At 45.7% G+C, this 22,672-nt stretch overlaps 1 protein-coding gene across 1 annotated transcript in view; it reads right to left on the reverse strand.

Annotated features, from left to right (window-relative positions):
* The window catches only part of Elk (Eag-like K[+] channel), a 394,257-nt gene extending 372,428 nt beyond the window's left edge, over positions 1-21,829 (reverse strand). Inside the window, exon 1 of the mRNA XM_077700237.1 lies at positions 20,963-21,829. The gene's annotated coding sequence lies outside the window, so the exon portion shown is untranslated. The remainder of the gene's footprint in view (positions 1-20,962) is intronic.
* Positions 21,830-22,672: the final 843 nt, after the last annotated feature.

The following is a 22,672-nucleotide window of genomic DNA, read 5'->3' on the forward strand; positions in this document are numbered from 1 at the left end:
GCTCTCCGGACATTCCTTTTTTACGTTTCCTTGTTTTATTTTTCGTAAGGCGTCACCAAATCAGAGTTCGCGCACCACTCGCAGCTTTCTTAAAATTCTGAAAATTTTCACTTACATGGGACGGCTAATCGTTCTGCAGGCATTTTTAATAAAGTTGCTTCGCTCGCTCGCACTTCCGTTTTCCATCCGCATCGCCAGTTATCAAATTTTCGTTGCCCAATAAACTAATGCGCCGAAAAGTCGTAAAAAACCTCTACAGAGCTCGATTCGGGGCCTATGCGATAGTATTTGAACACCCTGGGGCTGCCCAGGCCCGCAGCAAAATCGTCTTCTTGACGCAATAAAACTTGGCCGTTCGAACACGAATCAACAAATCTTTGAGGCCACGGGAAGACGGAGGTGCTCTTTTTTCTTTTAAATTTTTTTGGCTTTTCCGTTTTCTCTCCTCTCTCCGAATTTGTATTTTGTGCCTGGATCAATCCGCCCTTCGGGTATTCGGCGAATACCACGGAAGTGATTTTGTTTGAACGACAGATATATTGCGTAATATTCTCGCAAATGTGCAAACTTCCCCGAGCTTTATTAGATCTCGCTATCCTTTAACTTATATGTTTTGTACAACAGGATCTGTTTCCGCTCGAAGTCGATATGTGCCCGTTACGTTTTATTTTTATTTTTTTCGTTGTGACAGCGAAGTCTCTGCCTCAAGCAGCAGAGTAAAGCGAGATTCGCTGTACAAATATGGGCCTGAAATCGTCAGCGAAATTGACATAGACGCCCACAGTGGCTAGCTTTACCCTTGCTTCCATCCGAGCGGAAATAAAAGTGGGAAAAAGTGGTATTCCCGGTTCTATATGTTAAAAGTCCTTGCGGTTCTTGGCGCGCATAGTTTCATACAATTAATTGTGAAGCCCCCATTTTTGTACCGCACGGTTATGGTTCATAAATGGGTAAGGTAATGGTCTCGCCTAATTGCTGAGGCAGTATGGTTTATGATGTGCCCATGCATATCAGGTGTGCGCAGTATATATATATATATATATATATATATATATATATATATATATATATATATATATATATATATATATATATATGTGTGTGTGTGTGTGTGTGTGTGTGTGTGTGTGTGTTCCTAATTATAAAAGACCGTAAACAAACAATATGATTTTGTTGGCTTTCCTTAAAGAGACATTGACATGTTCTGAAGATTTTTTTAATCACTCTTTCACCCACGAAAACAGGAAGATTTGTTTTATTGCAAAATGACCCCGACAGTTCTTTAATTAGGCAATGGGCTATCTCTCTAGGCTGGCTTGCGTGTGTCTGTGTTTTTTTTTTACTTGTGAGGTACAATCCAAGACACAAAGGTTTCATCCGTGAAATTCACTCTGTCCGACCTCTGATCATAGTCTTATCTATTTCTCTGCCCTTTAACTCAATGCATACCCAATATACATCCTAGTAAACGTGTGCTTATCATTAAACACCAGATCTCATTCGGTTCTGATTCCTTCCTCTTGCTTCACTCTACTTTCCAGCGCACTAGCGCCTCGTGTTTCCCCTCATTCGCGCTTCTCGCAGTGCGGCAAAGTCATCGGACTTGAATTTTAGACAACACAAAGCGCGCAAAACTGCCGTCGAAGTTTTCAACTCATCAACGCTCTTCTTAAACCACACACACTCAATATCGCCTGGCGGAAGCCGCGACTACGGTGAGGATGAAGTGTTTTTTGAGCGTAATGTTGGTGTCTCCGCAGTGATTGAAGCGTTAGAGCCCACTTTCACACTCGCATTAATTAACTGTTGTCTAGAGGGGCCTTCTATCCACACACCGGACAGCATAACTTAATGAAAAGCATGCGGTAGTTTAGGGCATGCCTGGGAGGTATTGAAGGGGAAGGCAGCCAAACTTAACAGCTGTGTTCTCCTAACATCACTCTGTATTCTCGTAAAAGTGCCTTTTAGCATCAAAGTGACCTTTGCGGAGACCCAGAACCGGCGCATTCAGGGAACCTTAAAAGAACATGTTCTAAATGCCAAGTGTTTCTGTGTCTGCAATGGACTTGTGATTGCACCGAGCAAAGCCAAAATCGAATAACCCTCGCAGAACACTTTCCTTCCTTATATCGTTTATATGTAACCTCTAATAAGGTCGCTCTCCCGAAACTGCTTGTACACGCTACTCTGCGGGGCAACCATCATGTCCAACGAAGCCACATCCGGGTATTTTTTCGGCAGTCTGCCGCAGATTTGTCATCCGAGCGAGCGTGACCTCAATTTCGAGTCCCCTTTGTGCAGACTTCTTCTGGCCAATGTGAAAGACGACATTCATGCAAGCCGCGTTGTGTCGTCTGTAGCACTCAGCTCTCTGTTGTCACGTCAGCATGGCACCGGAATGGAAAAGTAAGAAAGCAAGAAATAGGGGAGGAAATGACATTGCAAGAAAGTGCACTCACTGCCAACAGCAGGTGCGTTCTTCATTTTGGCTGAGGGTTGCTGTTTTCTTACTATCTGACCCCGCCTTGAAATGAATTCCGGCTCTCTAGGGAAATGCGCTGGGAAGTTATTGCCACCAAGAAAAAAAAAAGAGAAGTAGTTTTTTTTAGGCTCTGGCAGATTGTCTGGTCGAATGAACAGCAGTGTGTCAGAAAAGAAGTATATCGATGCGGGCGTACCAGGAAATCCTCTGTCATAGAACTTACTTGCGAAGATTCTGGCGGGAAAAAAATAGCCAAGACATAAGCTGCCGGAGTCGGTGCGCAAGTTTTCGTCTTTTTGTATATCCTTTTTTGTATTATAGTACGAGACGTCAGAGCAGGCCACAGACTTTTGAATTTTTCCAAAGTGTCTCATGTTTCCAAATACTGGTTTTAGACGAACGAGTTTTAAATCCATCATTATGAAAAGCATTATCAGTGTATCGTATTGGGATATTAAGCCCGGGTTAGGATCTATTTGGGGTTTTCACGAAGATGCTGATCCTCCGTTGTGCGGACGTACAAGGAAAGAAGACGTGCGCAGGTTATATTTTTCCAGATAGCACTAAATATGTATTTTCACACCTCTCACTGCTCTACCCGAAAAAAAAAGGCTATCGCGTGTGCAAAATGCCTGCTAGTGATTCGATGTTCTTGTGAATGAGTGCTCGTGACGTTTGAACATGTCAAGACTCACGGTACGTACAGTAGTTGTGCAGTTGTGCACTTTATGTCAACTCCTTCTGCGTTCAAGGTTGGGGTACAATGCTGCTGCTAGATTATTATAAACCAGTCACTTAGTTCCGCTTGGAATATAACGTTGAGGTGCATACTTCGTGTGCCATCGGACAGGAAACCATCCCAATCATCAAGGAATGGGCTGTCTGTGACGTTATCGGGATCAGAAAGACAGTCTACTAGTGGAGTAGTCGTTTACAAGAAAGCCAGTGTTAGATTAGGTAAAAAATGGCCAATTGACGTCATATCATCGCCTACTTTATTGCACCGCTACATGTATGCAGCATGTATTGATATCAACCAAATAGGACAACGTCAACGCAAGTCAGTATTAAATACAAACGCAAGGGATATTGTAAAATCAGCCACCTTCGTAAACACCGAAGAAAAACAACAAGCGGTCTAAATATGCAGAGTAACCATCCAGCTTAACTATTGGCCTTAAATTTGCTGCAGCGTCAGTGCCCACCTTTTGAGTCTTATTTGCATAAGGCGAAACGAAATTCCAGCCAAAAATATTGGCATCAGTGCAGCTAGAAGGTTGTTTTAATGACAATCGTATGCGCATAATTTTGCAAAATAAATATATCCGCGCTGTCACACTTTTATTGCGCAACGTTGAGATGCCGCGGGATACTCACCTCAATGTCATTACAAATTCAGATATAGTTTGACTTTTGTGGTTTTTATGGTGTGTGTGTGTGTGCGTCGCTAGAGAATCGCGTAAGTCCTTAAAGCTTTCAACCTTAAAATTTCTCAAGCGACAAGCGCGTCGGGGTTGACTGAACTTGCGTAACGCAGTGAGAGTGCGCTGAAAACTTAATCGGCAAGCATTTCACAAGTGTTCGGAAGCCGGCAAAAGGACACACGGGCGTTGACCGACGCAGAGATGATTGCATACACGCAGCAGGTCTTTAAGCTGAGATGATAAAAAGATGAACAAGCAGCAGGCAAGGTAATTGAGTGGATGCTTTTAAACATATTGGAGAAGTTGTTTAGCTGGCCTGGCCTATCTGAGAGGTGGAGAGGGGCGGCAGCTTCCTTGGAAACAATAAAATTGCCGTCTGGCTTCGGTTCCTGAGGAGATCAGTTGTAGTATTGCCATGTGTTGTTGTATTTTCCAACGCCACGAAACTCTACGGAAGCGAGCTTTAACATTTTGTACTTAAACTAAGTGCAGGTGAATTTAACTTGCCTAGGTTCATCCTACAGATTGAGAAGCGCCATAATTAAGTTAGAATTTAAATGTTTAGTAGTCCGTCGCTGTCCCTCGCATACACGATAAGACTGCTACAACATGATTATAACATTAAGCAGCTATTTGTACCAATTTACAAATCACCCCGGCCCTCATGAAAACTGAATCGCGACATAGACACAAGGAGAAAAAACGGAACGGAACCGTTTACCATCAACTGGACTTTTCGGTCACTTGAATTTCTCCTTTAAGCACGTGTGCTGGATTTATGAACGTAGGTCAGACAAGCCTCTCCTGAGTATCGATTGTGTTCATTCCAAATTCGTGAAAAATCTGGAAGGTTTATCTTGCCCGAAATCCGTAGTCAGCAAGTCAAGCCGCCATGTCGCACAACGTAGTTTTAACGACCCGCTTTAAAAAAGGCGGGTCGTTAAGCAGACGCCTATGCTTAACGACCGGAGCTTGAAAACGGAGGGCTGCGGTCTGATATAAAAAGCAGAAAAAAACGCACCCTCAGTTAATCGTTTTCCACCGAATAATCAGAGCGTCGGGGTAGGGATACATGGTCCAGGGATGTACCCCGGTCAGAAATAACACAGGGGCATCTATTATCAATTCAATTCCCACGAACCGCACAGTCGCAATCATGATTCGACATTCGGACACCTCGACTGCACCATGTCAAGCGTAACAAGTGGAGATGCCAAACCCACACGTCGGAAGTGTTGACAAATTGTGACTAAGTGACAATAGACGACGCAACCAGCCGAGATTCACGCCACTGCACTGAGGGTTAGTACAGCGTTGTGTGGGAGCACTAACACTAGATTATGGCTATATTTTATTCCTGCCAAAATACACCCGCACACAAGCAAGCAAACAGCCCCGGACTGCCTGGCCACGCCGCACAGGAAAAAACTCACAGCCTAGCAATAAAATGCCCTTGGAGACGTCATCACGCAGAATAAGATTACGTCGCGTTATATCTCCCATAACCGAGGCCGTTCGTCAGCAGAAGCGAATAAAGGGGTAGTGAGTACAAACAATGGCATACAATGTCGGCAGGGCGCCGGGCTGCTTTGCGCTCAATCCGAGGAAGGGGTGTTAGCGTACATCGAGCTCTCTCTTCCCTCAGTAAATAAAATGCGTTGCTTCTCTCCGCCGACGGCACAGTACTCTTTTTTCCGCTACGGATGACGCACAATCAATTCAACGCGGCACCCACGTTGGGGCCATTCCGCGGCTTCAACTCAGCGAACGTCTGACGCTTGACTGAATCACACCGACAAAGCTGCAGTGCACTGTAAAGCGTGCTTTGCCTGTTATGCACTGCTGCTACGCGGCGAAGCAAACCCCCCAAAAAACGCTTAAGAAGCAAAAAAAAAAAAAAAAACTTCAGTTGCTTGTTGGAAAAAAAGTATACCGCATCAGGAGCTTTATTTCAGACGTATATATTATGTATATATTATGTCAGACATGCACATAAACCCGGATAATACTGTATTTATGGGCATTACTAACAAATAAGAGCCACTTATTTACTCGTAATGTATCGAAGTAACTTCCATTTTACTTACATACAGTTAAAAATGTCTTGGCGTCACAATCATGAGCAATTTATCTTGCTACTACCCCACTGAAAATATTTGCTCACCCGCCCGTGGAAAATTGGGGTTACTAAGGCACACTTTTAAAATCTTCTCCCTAGTACTAAACTCCTCGCACTCAACACGATGGTCTGGCCTTCTTTGGAACATGCGTTTAAGGTTTGGGACCTACACACTAAAAAAAATATTAACAATCTGTAGAGAATCCAAAGATTAGCTTTTCGTTTTATTTTTAATCGCTTCCGACAGTGAGAGTCCTCGACAGCAATAATGAATATAAACGAAATTCCAACTTTGGAGACCCAGAGAAAGCTAGCAAGACCTAAATTTCTTTTTTACCCATAAAGGAAAAACAGTATCATAGACCTTTCTCACATCCTCACTCCGTTATCTTCCCGTCTTACAAGGGAATGCCATTCACGCCTTTATTTGCACGCACTAACTACTTTGAGTATACTCACTTTTCCGTCGCGTAATGACGGACTAGAACAAACTCCCGCATCATTATTTTGAGTCTAGAATGTTCTAAAATCTATTGAAAATTACATTGAAGTGTGATTTGAAGCTTGTGTTTTAACATGTTGTGTACCTGTTGTATTGTTGTATACCTGTTGCCCGCCTGTACGATTATATAATTGGTCATGTTGGTACCACTCCCAGTCCTGCTTGGGCCATTTTTGTGGCCTGCAGTATTTTATAAATAAATAAATAAATAAATAAATAAATAAATAAATAAATAAATAAATAAATAAATAAATAAATAAATAAATAAATAAATAAATAAATAAATAAATAAATAAATAAATAAATAAATAAATAAATAAATAAATAAATAAATAAATAAATAAATAAATAAATAAATAAATAAATAAATAATTGTTTTAGATTAAAGGTCTTGCACGCCTTTTCAGTCAAGATTTCTGTAATTTTGTTTGTGCTACAAAATTCTGCGATGTAGTAAGCTTAATGTATTTTTTTACATAAATTCTTTTCATTTATAATCACTTACAAGCAATACGTCAAAGTAATAAGTTTTGTTGACCGCTGTCATAAGAAGCGCGAGGCTGGAGCACAAGAACGCAAATAGGCTCGCTCGACGTACACCACTGCTATTGATTTTATATTCGGGGCTACTAAACGGATGTATGTAATCGACAGTTTGTGGCTTCGTGTAATTGCAAGGCAGTTAAATTATCCGGCGACCAGTGGTGGGGGTCATGTGCAGAATATATCTGTGCAGATACCGCCTAGTGGTGTGATAGTTGGAAATGAAGTTTCCGCGCCGGGATAACGTCAAACAATTACAAACCGATCATACTGACCAAATGTTATAATCGTCCCAAAATTTAACATTTCGACGTTCTTTTTTGTAGCCCAGTAATCTCATGCGAAGTTAAAAAATTTTTGGATCCTTAAATCGGTGAAGAAAACTAAAACATGGTGACTTTATAGTAGTAAGTTAAAGCGTGTAGTCTTTCCGTAAACTGTGCTCTTGGGTTAAGAAATGTTCCTCGATGATTTATAAATGATCGTGCAAGCTCCTTGTTTGCGATCGTCCTTTGTAGGAGACAACAAAAAGGTAGTCTGCGTCAACTTTGTTTTAAATTTCATGTTTACACACAACAAACGAGGTAATTCTTGCCCCGCATTTTTACCCACTTTGGTTACCAGCTTATAAAAGCATTCTCATTTTTTTCTATCACGAGCATAGTACTGCATCGTAAAAAATGGATATAAAGGTGTTCACAAAGGATTGATAGAGCGGAGCCACTTATTGTTGTTCTTTTTTTTTTTTTTTGCACGGGCACTCGCTAACAAGAATAAGAAATACACAGTGATTAGAAACAGAGTATAACCACTGAGAAATATCTATATCCAGTAGTACGACAAGCAAAAGATAAGTCGATACCGCTGAAGTGTGAATACATGTACGACAAATTACCGGTGCGAGATATTCGACTGAGGGACATTGTAACAAACATTTCGCCATTTTTTTTACTCGAACATGATTAATATTTGTGTACGAAATTTTTGTATCTATTTAATGGGTGTCCCTAGGAACTGAGCACCAAGGGTTTATATACTGGCCATGAAGGCGAGTACTTTTCTTTGACATGGTGGGAATTTTCCTCTAACGGTTCGAAAATATTGATGCCCGGCCAACTGTGAAAGTAAATGCTACAACACAAACAAAGAGAATACAGTGCGTTCTCCACGGCGTGCCTAAAGCATAATTGACAGGCATCAAGTAAAGCGACGAACAATTATTTACCAAGCTTTCGTTGCGTAAATGTGTGAAAGCATCTGCTATGGAATGATAAACATAAATTTAAAGCTGCAGCAACATGCTTTCTAAAAAGCACGCAACTCTAATCTGAACAAACCAATTATAAGCTTTATGCTAATTTAAAGAGCGCAAAAAAAAGTATAATTAACGCTGCCTGCGTTTAGAGCAGTAAACGACCAACAGAATATTGCATGCCCTTCTTAATCCCCCCAATAAATTGCGACAAAACAACGGCTTTATGGACGCTTTTTTTTTTGTGCGTGTGTATGTGCACTTCACAGAATTTTGCTAGTGGCTGGCAACCAGGCTAAACGTCATGTCCTTCGAAACAAATTTAACGCTTTCAACAATCTATATCTCTTTTCTTACTTGATTTTCCTCTTTTAAAGCTTCTGAGTCACCCAGGAATCTTTCTCGGTTCACCCAGTGTAAAGCACGCACACAAAACTAGAAAGCTGAAATTTTTTTCGCGCAACCTAATCGCAAAACTTTTTCCTCGAGCTAGCTTCAACGCGAATGCGAGGCACGTTCGTCAGCTCAGCTTGTTTCCGCGATGGGCGCCAATTATCGTGGCAACCCCCAGTGCAATCCAATCCCCTTAGCCCTTGTCCCTGGTCACGCATCAAAAGAGCGCCTGTCATCAATCACGCTATTAACGGTGACCTGAGCTTTTCCTTGAATTATTCATATCGGGATGCCGAGGTTTTGCCCCTCATTCCCTTCATGCCTTGCTGTTTCAGCGAACACAACGCTGTCGCCCAGAAAAGGCGTCATGTTTATCCGGCGCGCAAGCAGATCATCCCGCTGAGTGAACACAAGGCGATGCATTCCTCAAAGCCCGGGCCGAGTTCCTTCTCTGCATGCTTTACAAGGTCCGTCGCGTGCGCTGCAGGTTTTTCGCCCGTTTACGAGCCAATGCGGTGCTTCGTCGTTCGGGCAGGTATTGGACGTTATAAAATTTCTCTCCCGCATTTTTCGTGGAATGTTTACACTCATATGCTAACATCAACCTGTTTTTTTTTTTAGCTCCTGAATAGCAATCCCTGTTAGTGGGTTGTCACAGCTGAAAATACTTTTTATGACGGAACACTAACAAAATTTGTTTACATGTTTCATCGGCGACTTTATTGGAGGCGCTGGTTTAGCTTGAACCGTGGTCGTTCCTCCATCTAGAGAACGTGATTAATTGTTTTTTATATATTGTTTACTTTGTACCATTTTCTATTCTCCCTAAAGAAAAGGTATCACTCACATTTTTTTATGTTTTGTTGTTGGCATAATCCTCTAAGCATTTATCCTCCAGTACGAACTACCACTCCCAGGAAACATGCAGGGCTACTGGCTCACAGCATTCCGCTTGCTTGCTGGACTTCCAATGCAAACTAAAACCAACGACGGCATAACGCTCCAGAAATCATCGCCACACTTGAGTTACGAGCCGTACCTTGCTGCATCCTCCACAGCCTTATTCCCCCGTAATCTTTCGAACCCACTTTGTTTAATTATTATGTTTTACCTGCCCCCACTTCGATTCTTTTTGGATCTGAAATTCGCGCCTAATTTGTTGCCTCACCGGAAAAGGTACCGAAGAATATTACTGTAAAGACGCTCACAGCAATATGGAAAGAAATAAAGCAGATTCCTTTCGAAGTTTTCTCGTGGGATGCAAAGCATATATTACATACTTAATCGCGTAAAGATGCTCTCCGATAGTGAGCGCTTGTCTTGCATGACAAAGCGTATCTATATGTTCATTCCCACGAGCATCAACTTGAGTCGAGGCGACCTCCGATAAAGCAAATGGAGTCACACAGACATGAAGAAAAAAGTCAACGAGATGGACTCCACTGGAAAGAGGCCGAATCCGCCAATGATGTTATGTAGTTGTTGGCACTTGCACCGATAACGAAATAAAGTTCACATGTATGCATACCGCTTGTGTTAGTTTGGGGAAAATATGGCCTGTATGTCTATACCTTGTGACATAGACGCCGTCGTGACAGAAATGTATCCGCAACTGCATGGTTCCCGTGCGCAAAGAGAGGCTTCAGAATAAAAAGAAAATAACGAAAACGACGTCAACAAATGGACGCGAAAAAAAAATCAGCTGCCAAAAAACTGGCTGGGGTTCGATCGAGAACGAGTGGTTCGCACAGAAAAACTCAATCGGGCGGCCAGCACGCACTTGTAAATACCACTGAGGCGAATCTTGCGGAGCGGCACTTTCCAAGCCAACTGCCGGTTGCCATGGCTGCATCGCGGCGGCAGCGTTGGCTGCACAATAAAGCCGCCTCTGGGAAACACCAGGCCACTCGCGAAAACCACGACCTCGTCAGAGGGGGAAAAGCCAGAACACACACTCGTTTACGCGCCAGCTTAATCCAGAATGGTTCATACGCGTAAAAACAAAATAGCCGTTTTTTTTTTCTCTCCTTCGCAAGCAAAAACCCGCTTGTTAGACCTTTTTTCTAGCTCTAACCCTGTTTTTGTTACTTCTTCGTTTGTGTGTCTGCATTTGCTGCTTTAGGTTGCTGCTACCCTTTGCTCGTCTGAAACCTTGCCGGCTGGCGCACCACTGAGCTCTCATTACCGAATTCGGGCCGGACGGCTCATTAAGCCTGGTGGAGCCAAATTTTTGCAATCCTCGCCGCTCATCCAGAAAGGCGTGGGTTTGCATGATCTGCTTCTCCTTTCTCTGTAACCGCTGCAAACACAGAACTATTTCCTTTTTTTTCCCCTCTATTTCTCTCAATCCGCTCTTTACCTACATCAGCTTCGCTCTTTATTTTTGGAGTGTTTATTTCTAAAGTACACCGCTCCCATCCACACACCGGACAAATAGTGAAGATAGCTGTGGGCAAAAAAAAATGATTTGATGAATTCCAGCTTGAAAGAAACCACCGGCCTGTCGTGTCAACATGTCATGCCAACACGTCAAAAAAATGGGAAAAAACATTCCGAAAAAATAACCTCATATAGTGGAACTCGACCGACTCAAGTATGCATTTAGCGACAGCTCTGCATGGCGTGCATGCCGTTCTGATTCATTCGAACGGAGGAGGAGGAGGACGAGGAAGAGGAGGAGGAGGAGGAGGAGGAGGAGGAGGAGGAGGAGAAGAAGAAGAAGAAGAAGAAGAAGAAGAAGAAGAAGAAGAAGAAGAAGAAGAAGAAGAAGAAGAAGAAGAAGAAGAAGAAGAAGAAGAAGAAAGGCCGGGAGATTAACCAGGTGTTGAGCCCGCTTTGCTACCCTGCACTGGGGGAGTGGGGCTCAGGGGATAAAAGAGAGGGCGGAAGAAGAGGAAGAGATAGGACTGGGAAGGCGCGCACTCTAGTCCCGATTTGGGCATTACAGTATTTCATGCGCATTCTTTTCGCTCAGGAAACGTAGGAAACGCTTTTGTTGCCTTTTGTGAAGTTGATAGTAGAGACCGATGATCTAGGATAGTTTCCACTGTAAGTGGTTGATTGTCCAATCGGTTGAGTGCGGTGGCAAGCACACTTATCCCTGAAGATTATTACATGGGCAGCGACGCAGCACATGCTCATGTCTCTTCCATCCCACAGGCGTCACAGTGGGCGCTGCTGGCCATCCCGATGAGGAAGGAGTAGGCTTTCGTGAAGGCCACCCCAAACCACAGACTACAAAGTTTACTAAAGTCGACGGATGTCGCGAGAACCCATACGGAACACAGCGCTGAAAAAGCGGATCTTGAATACACAGACCGGGATTCGAAGAGTCCGATGTGTTCTATTGCTGCATGGTAATCCTACGTACAAAGAAGCGAAGCGTCCTCGCAGTATCGGTCCTTGAAAGCGGAAGCAGGATAGTGCGGTCGCTCTCGTGGCCTGTACGAGCAGCTTCATCCACCAATACGTTGCCAATGATTCCGCAGTGACCTGGAAGACACTGGAATATTATGTCATGGCCGTCTGTGATGGCTTGATAGCTCGCTAATATGATGTTATTGATATTCGCTTCACCGCATGCACGTGCTTGGCGTGAATATATTTCGCAGCCCAAAATTCTGCGCCAGGAGCCGTTCACAACTTGGTTGCAAAAAGGAACCAACAAGCTTTTTTGTTGAAGCAGAAGTCGCCACGTCCCGGCGTAAGCATTTCGCAGTTCCCACTAACCTTACTGTGCGGGCATAAAAAAAAATTCCCTCGCACTTCCCCGAGGGGGAGAGTGTGTAAGTGCGAATGCACGGTTGCTGATTGCGCGATTACGGTGGATATCGTGATCTTGGAGTGGAGAGGAGACGGCCAACACCCGCAGTTACTGAGCGGAGAGAGGAGGAGGAGAGTAGCGCCCGCCGTTACGGCGAGGGCTACACGAGCGCCCTCACGCGTCGGAATGCGGAGCGCCCGCTACGCGAGTGAGAGCTCTCCCGCCCGAAGTGGAGAGGAGGCGCCCAACACCCACAGCCACTGAGCGGAGAGAGGAGGAGGAGAGTAGCGCGCGCCCATCTCCCCGCGTTGCTAGGGAAGACGAGGAGGAAGACGAGGAGCGCGCGCACCCGCAGCTGTTGCTATGCGGACGACGGCGGCGGACGATTCAGGCTCGCTTAAGAAGTGCATTCGCACTTAATTGCGGGAGTATACTGGGCTATGCCCTTGTCATTTACGAGTAATTCTAAATGCCATCTAATTCGGGGGCCCTTTTGAGTACTCACTGCGGTTTTGGAGTTCAAAAAAAAAAAACGGTGGAGGAGAAGCGCGCTGTTTGAGCCCTCTTATATACTCTCCTTCGCTTCTAATGTCAAGGCGTCCTAAATATATCTTCGGTGAGGCGGATGGTCGTAAAAGCATGACAGCTGGTGCACTAAAATGCTGTCGCATTTAAAAACCGTGCATACAACTTGCGTAATCACCAATTATTTGGAGAACAGGCGGCCTTTAGCAGCCATGAAAAATACGCTCACACAATTGACTGTTGAGCAGGCCCTTGGAGACTTAGCGACATTCGCTCACTGAAGAAAGGAATAATTGGTCAAGCAGCACCAAACTCTCAAACCAGTACGTTCAAAGTTTCGGAGCGTCGTCCTACAGCCAGGAAAATATTTTTTTTATAATTGGTCCATTTAATTCATCCCTTAATGTAATCCAAACCCTCCTACTACTGTATCCAGTGTCAATAATCTGACCAAAGTACAGCTCAACGCCGTAAACCATATAGTGGTGACGCTAGCGATGCTAATTCGTTCGGCCACATAAATTCTGGTATTTCCGATTGGAGCATAATGGGAGCCAATATGTGCTGATTGGGGTGGCACGCTCTGGCCACATAAAAAGCCCCGGCTACCTCAAAACTGCTGATTCTGCTACAGCCTATCTCGAGCGGAAAGTCAGTACATCGACACCTTTCTTCTGCAAGCAGGAGAAAAGTTTTCGCCGTACAGTGGCCGTCAAAGTGTCTTTTCGGCACGTGTCAGTCCACCAGTAACAACAGAAAAAGGATGTAGTCTGCTGATCCCGAACGGCGCGAAAAGAAATTTTTCTGTCCAAACTACGCAACAGTGTCTGTATAGCTAAAAATGTGCCGGGTTACTACAGCGCTATTTTGTTTTGGGTTCCCACGCTCTGCTTTTGCAACGCATCGGCTCACTTCCAGTCTCGTTCACGAACCAATAATGCTGGTGAGATCCCATCTGGCCGCGTGGCCTGGCAGGATCCGGACCGTTCAGAATACATTTTTTTATTATCTCTTCTCCTTCGTTTAACTCTTGCTTTTTATTGGTCCCGTTTGTTCATTTTCTATTTATTACTGGTTAAATATCAAGTAGAGCTTTAAGAAAATCAAGGCTACACGTATGCTTGGGGATAGAGAAGAGCTGTTTTAGAGGAGGTCACAATCAATACAGTCTACATGAAAACAAACAATATATATATAGGGGGTGTTTCAGCTAACTTAAGCCAGAGTTTAACAATATGCCGCTGCACTGACGACGCGACCAAATGCATGTTGCTCACTTTTGTATGTCGTGTGTCACGCTATTTTTGCATTTCAAAATATTAGATAATTAGTCAAGAATAATTAGCCAACTTCTCAACCAACGAATCTGGGAAAAAACTTCCAATGCATATCAACCTCCAATACATACATACATACATACATACATACATACATACATACATACATACATACATACATACATACATACATACATACATACATACATACATACATACATACATACATACATACATACATACATACATACATACGTACATAAATACATACACATCAAATATGCAGTCGTTATTGCCAGCGCTATTAGGCTATTTGAAAGTGCATTGTAGCGCCGAATAAGGTACTTGTTGTTTTGTGATACAGGGATAAAAAAAATCACAAAGTCGAGAAAAAATCCACCATGATTGGAAGCAGGAATCTAACCAAGGAACCTCCGCATAACGCGTGCGGTGGGCTCCCAATGGCGCCATCCCGGCGGTGGGGTAGCGGGGGCTTATGTTTAGAGAGGTTCAGAGACCGGTCAACTTGCGCCGCCCCTTGACCACCGCAGGAGGCGCGAAGCGTATTTCGTATTCCCAGCGGCGCCACGTGAAACGTGGTCGTAAGTCGGGGTAAGCCAATTCGGAGTTCTGCGTTCTTCTGCGTTTTTCTGAGTCATGCCTCTTGGGGCCTTTCCCGGATGAGCCGGGCTGAGGATGCTTGATGGCAGCGCGGAAATTTTTAAAGGCACTCTTCATCTCCACCCCCATTGTTATATATCACCACCTCGATTGATTGATTGTGGGTGTTTAACGCGCCGACGCAACGCAGGCGATGAGGCACGCCGTAGTGAAGGGCTCCGGATTAATTTTAACCACCTGGGGATATTTAACGTGCGCCGAAATCTCGTACACACGGGCGTTTTTGCTTTTCGCCTCCATCAGAAAAGCGGCCGCCGCAGCCGGGAATCGAACCCGCGACCTCGTGCTCAGCAGCGCAACGCCTTAGCCACTGAGCCACCGCGGCGGGTTTATACGACCACCTCATTACCATAATCATTATCATCAACATCATCATTAGCATCGCCGTCGCCGCCATCATCATTAGTACCATCTGCTGGAGTTTCATCTGAAATTCATGAATTTCACGCCCAATGCCTAGTCAACAGGGTGTAAGGATATAATGCATAGCCAACGGCCGAGCGGGTCATTTTTATTCTGAAAGAGCGGAATCCTACGACGCTTCCCCTAATCGAAACGAGGCATCATCAAGAATGCCTTAGAAGCCCTTATAACCACACGCCGGAATGAGAGACGGTGCGTGCAGTGCTGCTTCGGAATTGCGGAATCGCCATCCGAGACTGTTCCCCAGCTCTCTACTCTCCATCAGCAGGCTCCAATGAGCGAACGGATAAAAAGTGGCGCCTTGCGCCTGCACGCGACAACAGGTGTACTATATGTATAGGTGTACTTGTGCAACTGTGTGAGCAAAAAAAAAAGTCGATCTGTGGCACGAACCGGAGGGAACGAAGGAGCGCTTGTGAAATGATTCCCTGCCAGCACTAATCTGTCGTCCTATTCAACAGCCTGAATGGCGCCAGTTACGAAACGCGATTACACCTACCGGCGATGCCCGTCGCCTTCGCTCTAATCCACCCCCGTTCCTCGAGGTGCCTGTGTGTTCTAACGCTCGCGCAATACGCACTCGCACGCTCTCGCGTGGACAATGAGGGTATGCCTGCACTAAAAATAGTTCGGACATCACGATGAAACAGGATGCAGCTGTACCGGTCACGTATACCCGTCAATGGGTTGTGGCGTGGCCGCTAGCCGGAACAGAATGGAATGGCCGACTCTCTCAGATGGAAGGAGTAAGCCTTCTTTGAATAAGAATGTCCCCTACGGGCGCCGAGAAGCGAAAATGTTCGCGCATTGGGTGCCACTGCTCGCGCGTAGGAGTAAATTTCCGAGAGACCGCCTTCTGCTAATTGTGGGACAAACACGTTGGACTTAAAAGGCTTTCTGAAGGCTGTTCGTCACGTGGTCCCGTATTCCCTCCGCCAGTGCACCATCCTGTACGATTCTCTACTCCCGCCTTCTTCTTTTTTCTCTTGGGCCCCTGTCCGACATGTGGGTGTCCGTGGGCGTTTGTCAGAGCGGCATGAGTGTGTGCGTTTGCACATGCGTGTTCTATAACGAGACACGGGAATCTTAAAAACGATAGTCTTCATTCGGCTAACCAAACGCACAAATTTTCGTGTCCGTCCATTCGTCCGCCCGTCCGTTCGTCTGTCTGTCTGTCTGTCTACCACTCGATATAACCTCAATGCTCAAATACACTTGCATGGCCGCTCGAACACGAAGTATATTTAGGCAAGGCTGTTTCAAACTACAAATACTGCCGCCACGGCCCATACGTATCTATACTATTCAACGCACTTAAGACCTCATGCATATGTGAAGCGAAATATAAGTCCACAACTGAAGGTACCGGCGATTTTTAGTGCGAAGCACTTTTGAAGGCCCGGCTTGTCGTACGTAGCTCATGCGGGGTCATAGTAACTAGCCACCGTAGTTACACGCGCGTCACGCACCCAAACAGAGGCTTCAAAAAGATCGCCGCCTCCCCTGGTCTGGATCGAGCCTGGATCCCTCGCGTTACGAGGCCTATGTCAATCTCACCGCGCCACAGAGACACACGTTGCTCATATGCAAAATGTCGGGAGTGATCTTTGCGCTTCGCCGTTGCTACGGAAGCTGCCGTTGCCGGGCCGCAAATAAACACACAATAATATAAAATAAGAAAAAAAAATGAATTACCGCAATAATTACCCCAAAACAATGAAAACACAATCCAGTTTATCTTTATAGGCCTCTTCAGAGGCTGCGGCGTCCTCTCTTGACTACCTTCGGTATCAACGTCAGGCTGACACTGAAACTAGTCAAGGCAGGGCGCCAGAGCCCCTCTGGCGAATCACTGCTCCGCACATGACAGTTTTCACGTAGGGTGGAACTGCTTTGATTTTTCAACTTAACAATCTACATTGTTTTCTATGACAGCAAGTAAATAAAAAAGAAACGCGTTGGAAATGATGTCGAAGAGATGCAACATAAAAACAAACACGAAAACAATGTACCGCGAGCTGCGCGAATGTGGGAAAATTGAAGCGAGCAAATCTTCATTGCATACATCATGGGAGGATCACGAGGGTAGAGGAAAAACGTCAGGCGATCGAGGGAAAGACAGCAAGGTTTGTTACGTGGCAGGGGCGCCAAAAGACAATCGCCTTTCGACGACACTTGCAGCAACGCTAGCAGGTACGCAGGCAATTTTTAACTCTCATCGCAAAAACAGTAGCTGCAGTAGCAATGAAGAACCCTGTCAAAATTCAAGGCCATTGCAAAACAAAGCCACTACGCCACTCTCCATTTTTTTACTTTTTTAACACGAAAGTGTTTTATTCCCGGATACACAAATATTTCGTTGACGTTATCCGTCACGGAAGTGACGCCAATACAACGAAGAAAGCGGCCTGTAAAGGGTGCACCACCGCACTCAGGGTCTTCTTGCGGGGAAACAACTTTAGTACTAAAGAGTACGTTATACTTAGGGTTCGTTTTCTGGTGTTTATATTTTAACACGAAAATGTTTTATGCCGGGATACACCAAGATTTCACTCACGTCATATCCGTCACAGAAATGACGCCAGTACATTTTTGCCCAAGCGACCCACCAGCAGGACGTCGCTCACCAAGCACACCCACAAGGCAGCCACCGACCCGCGAATCATGCTCAGCTGCAGATTTAGGTGCACATTTCACTTTCGTGTTTTACCGGTTCATATGACAAAGGAATAAACCACAGTTTTTGCTATCGCTATACGGTAGCAACGGGATGTGCTTATATAGCAATAGGTTTCCTTCCGAAGTAAGTACAAGTTGTTCGCCAACGTTGCATTGCGCATAATATTGTCCCAGCCAATTAAAATTCCAGAGCCCCAGTTAAACGAATTAGGAAGTACGACCCATGTCACCACGCAATGATTTGTGTGTCACGCCAGGTAAACGGGAACGAAATCTCTCCTAAACCACTCAGACAAGCTAAAATACCTCTCCACGCCCCTTCCCAACGCAGCGGCCAGTTACTCCGATGGCAACAGTTTGTGGAACTACTCCGTATCGACACTGAGCTTCCAGTATACTTTTTGCGCGTCTTTCCGCTGCTCAGCGCTGGAACCCGATAATCCGAATCAAGCACGCTCGAGGCATGCGTTCCAGTGACGCACGACTCTTCCGCCAGCTGCCGTACCAAACCACAGCTCGTAGGGCTTCCCATGATCTTTGACGCAGCGCTACGTGGTGTTTCGATCGTACTCGACTTCGCTCACAGCTCGGAGAGCAAGCAAGCGTGGTAGCTTCAGAAGCCTATTAGTTATGCCACTACCGGCTGCGATCGCTCGTGCGTTCAGTTTCAGACGTGCTCACAGACCTTACCCACGTGTCACCCCTGCTCGTACGCCAACGGGCTGACACTGGTTGCTTCGTTGGCCGGCGACGGCGCAACTACGCTCTCGATTCAACCTGATATTGAAAGCTCCGATTGGACGAAACAAGTGTAGTGCACATTTGTGTTACCAAAAAGAATGCAAACGCGTCTTTTCTACATTGAGTTTGTACTATCGATGTTTTATACAAAAGAGCTGTAAGGGCAACCTCTACCGTAATCGCCCGCATACGGCGTTTGCGTACACACAGAAAGAACGCTACGCTTCAAAAATCACTCTTTTTTACTGCTGTGCTATCTTTTACGATGAGTAGGATTCTGACTGTGCTTCTTGAAAAAAGCACAAAAAGCTCTCAAATGATGCTACTCCCCAGATGACAAGCTTCTCCAGTCGATCACGTCTTTTATACCTGTCTCCATATTTTGTGCAAGTGCGGCTCTCGAATAAAAATTCAGTTGCAGACAAGGCAGTTGCTTCATCCTTTTTCAGCGAAAATATCACAATAAAATAAAAGGCGAGAAAAGTGCACAGTGCTGCACATGAAATATTCAGCTTGATGCAAAAAGAGAGTAGCAGCATACGCTGCCAGGTACGCACTGTCTTTGCACACGACTGCAGAAGAATTTAAGTTGGCGGTGCACTATCCCCTAGCGACTCGTATGCTATCGACCAGTGTGCTCCAAACGTCTATTTCTTTTCTTGCTGAACTCAAGAGCTCCCATGTGCTGCTGAAAAAAAAATGTAAGCGGGCTGTTACAGAAGTTCGGATAATTCTATAAGTCACTACAGTTTATCGTTACAAAGCTTATCCGACTCCCCATGCTCGTTTCTCCGTTATGGGAGCGCTTTGTGACAAGACGGCAGTGGAGGATATACGAAAAGTGGTGGGTCGTCGTTGCTGGGCTTTAAATGCGAGTAGATGACATAGATGGCGTAATGATACGCTGGTCGACAGCCCAAGGGGGACCTCGAGTCTCGAAACGTGTCTTTCGTCATCCATTTCCTCCAACAAGGTTAAATCGAATTTCCAATGCGGAGCTCTTGAATACTGCCTTTCAACGCTTGCGCAAGTTTACTGCCGCCACCTGTTGCGTCATATCTTTTTCTGCTTTGAAATGTTTGGTCATAAAAAAACATAAATCTGGGGAATGCTTCTGATATACTCAGAAATTTCAGAGAGATCCGCGTGAAGTTTCAAAGCGACGCCTTAGTGTTCCCAGTGGAGGCGACAATAACAAAAAAATGCAGGGTGAAGTGAAAGAAGAAAAAAAAAAAAAACGCTTCCCGGGGCTGGAATATAACCTGAACCCCTCGCATGTATGCGATTTCCGGCGTCTATCCCATTGTTCCATTCGACGTGGCCAAAACTCAGTCCATACTCAGACGACAACCAAAGAATCCGCCACGAGAAAGCTTCGCGTTCAACCGTCGTCATCATCAAATGGAGGAGGAGTGCATGATTTTTTTTTTCACTTGCACAATTTTGTTAGGCTGCTCTGGTTTTGTCCATGTAAAGTACCTTCGGGAATTTATTTTATCACCTCCTGAGCTAAACAGGCCGCCTACCGCGTTTTTTGTTTTTGCTCAATAAGCATTTTACTCACTAACTAAATACTGGTTGAAAGCGTTTGCTTTTTCTTTTACGGGAATCTGGAAATACTTTTTTTTTTCCAACTATGATGACGTCCCATCCATTTTATTACGTTACCGTAAAATTCTAATTCAAATAGTTTATGCCAATGTGTCATTCACCGTGTCTTTTGTTTTCCTTATTTATTAAGAATCCAATCGTAATTACTTCGCTCAATAAACATTTGCGTTATTCAACGTTTGCCTTCTTTTCGTATTCAGCATTTTCGTTCCCATTATACAGGCTCATAGTAAGGCGACAGAGAGCCCAGCTAACCGCCAAAACTGCAACCAAAGCGAACGAGCGCGCTGTTTTTGTCTGGAAGAAGGCCAAGCTAGTGCCTCGTCAGTTCCGCTTCATAAACTCCCGGGTTCGCGTCACGACCGTGGCAAGAGCGGCAACGCGAAGTAAATATCGCTCGCATAAAATGGCGACAATCTAAGCGTCTGTCCCGCACGAAGGGCACACAAGTAAGGGAAGCCTCCGCCCTCTCCCGGCTGGCGCCCTTGACACGGGAACGTCCCGTGCGGTGCCGCTTCGCTGCAAGCCAAACGGAGAGCGGACTCACCGTCCTTGAGTGCTGCGGGGAAGCCCCCCTTGTGCTGATGTCGGCGCTTTTCGTCAGCCGCGCGACGCGAGGCTCCACAGGTTTCTCCTCCTTCGAAGCCGGCTGCGCCGCACTACACTGTCGTTCACGGCGCTGTCAAGCCAGTCTCACTCGTCGCCCGGTGGAACGAAAGCAGGTCGGTTCCGCCGCATGCGTACCGTATGGGGACGGCAGGTTATCACGCCGCTTGTTGCTCCCTTCTGCCGTCGCATTAAAAAGCGATTTTATAGCGTCAACAAATATCCCGGCACGCGCGCACCCGGCAGATAAACGCGAAAGAACCGCGGGACTAGTGAAAGTATGGACCGCACAACTCGGGACAACGGTACGTGCAGTCAACCCATTTCGAACAAACCCATGGCTCACTGCCGACCCACCTGTTGAGTATCTCGGATAGGTCGCTCCTTCTCAGAAATCAGACTGCGTTACCGTTCGAGCACCTTCGCAGCAGCTCACAGGAAATTAATGACACACGCTATTCTGAGCGCAAAAAACAAAGAACTATCCCTGAATATACTAAACGAAAAACAAGACTGCGGCACGTTGTTCAGTTCCACTAATAACGGCGCCCGAGAAACGCCGCACCTTGAAGCACAGCGCGGTGTCGGCCTCCAACACAACTCGCAAACTTCTCTGCCGATCCCGCAAGGCGAAGCCACAAGTGTCACCCAGGTGGAGTCCGACGGCGGCTTCGGGGAACAGCGGGAACTGTGGGCGCGGAAAAAGAGCGCCGATCGACTTTTTCGAACTCCGTGCGCACAGTGAGCGACGCTCCGGCGGCCGACGACTGGAATGGACTGTTTGAATTCCTGCCGTGGCCGCGGCGGCGGTGGTGGCAAATTGTGGCGCTAGGGTCCGCTGTTTGTCCAGGTCGTTGCTAGTGGCAACCACAGCCGCCTCGCGGTGCGCATGCGCCTCGGCTCACTCCCGATGCCCTCCTTCTATCCTGCTCCCCCTCCCTATTTTTCATTCTCTCTGTCTATCCATTTCGTTTCGCACTTGTGATTCTTTCCGCCTGCTCTTCTTCGTTCTTTCACTTCGTGGCGGGAAAGCAGCGCTGCCGGAAAAGAGAGAAGGCGCTGAATACCGTGGTCTCCTACGGTGGTGATAAGGTGAAGAAACGGGAGAAAGGGGACAGAAAAAAAACGAGCTGAGCGCGCGGTTGAAAAAGCTGTTCCTCCCGGCACGCATACGGGAATCGGCAAGTGGTCTGATTGGTACACGAGCTCCCTGATTCTCAACTGTGTGGATATTCATTGGCATTACGGTTTCGGAATCCGCCCGCCCGCCGGATGTTCTCCAGAAGTGCGAACTCACCAACCCGGTGGAAGTTGTTTTATTATGCTTTTGTTAGGAGATTCGCCGCGCGTCGCTTATTTGCCTATGCAAGCACACTTCTTTCGCGAGTTTCTTCATTCGGTTAACCCGCCTCGGTGCGAAATCTACGACCAGGGAGGGCGCGAAAATGTGCACACGTCTGATGCAGAGCCGAGCGACTTTTTTTTATTTTGCCAGGGAGTAACCGGTAGGTAAACTAAATATTTTGGGTATTCGGGAAATCTAACTGCTTTATATGGAATGGATGAACACACGCTTATTGAAGTTCGAAGTGTATCTACCGGTAAACAAAATATTTTGGGTATTCGGGAAAGCTAACTGCTTTATATGGAA

Source organism: Haemaphysalis longicornis, unplaced genomic scaffold (assembly GCF_048455015.1).
Source record: "Haemaphysalis longicornis isolate Haplotype H1 unplaced genomic scaffold, Haemaphysalis longicornis Haplotype H1 scaffold_2, whole genome shotgun sequence".
Taxonomy (NCBI): domain Eukaryota; kingdom Metazoa; phylum Arthropoda; class Arachnida; order Ixodida; family Ixodidae; genus Haemaphysalis; species Haemaphysalis longicornis.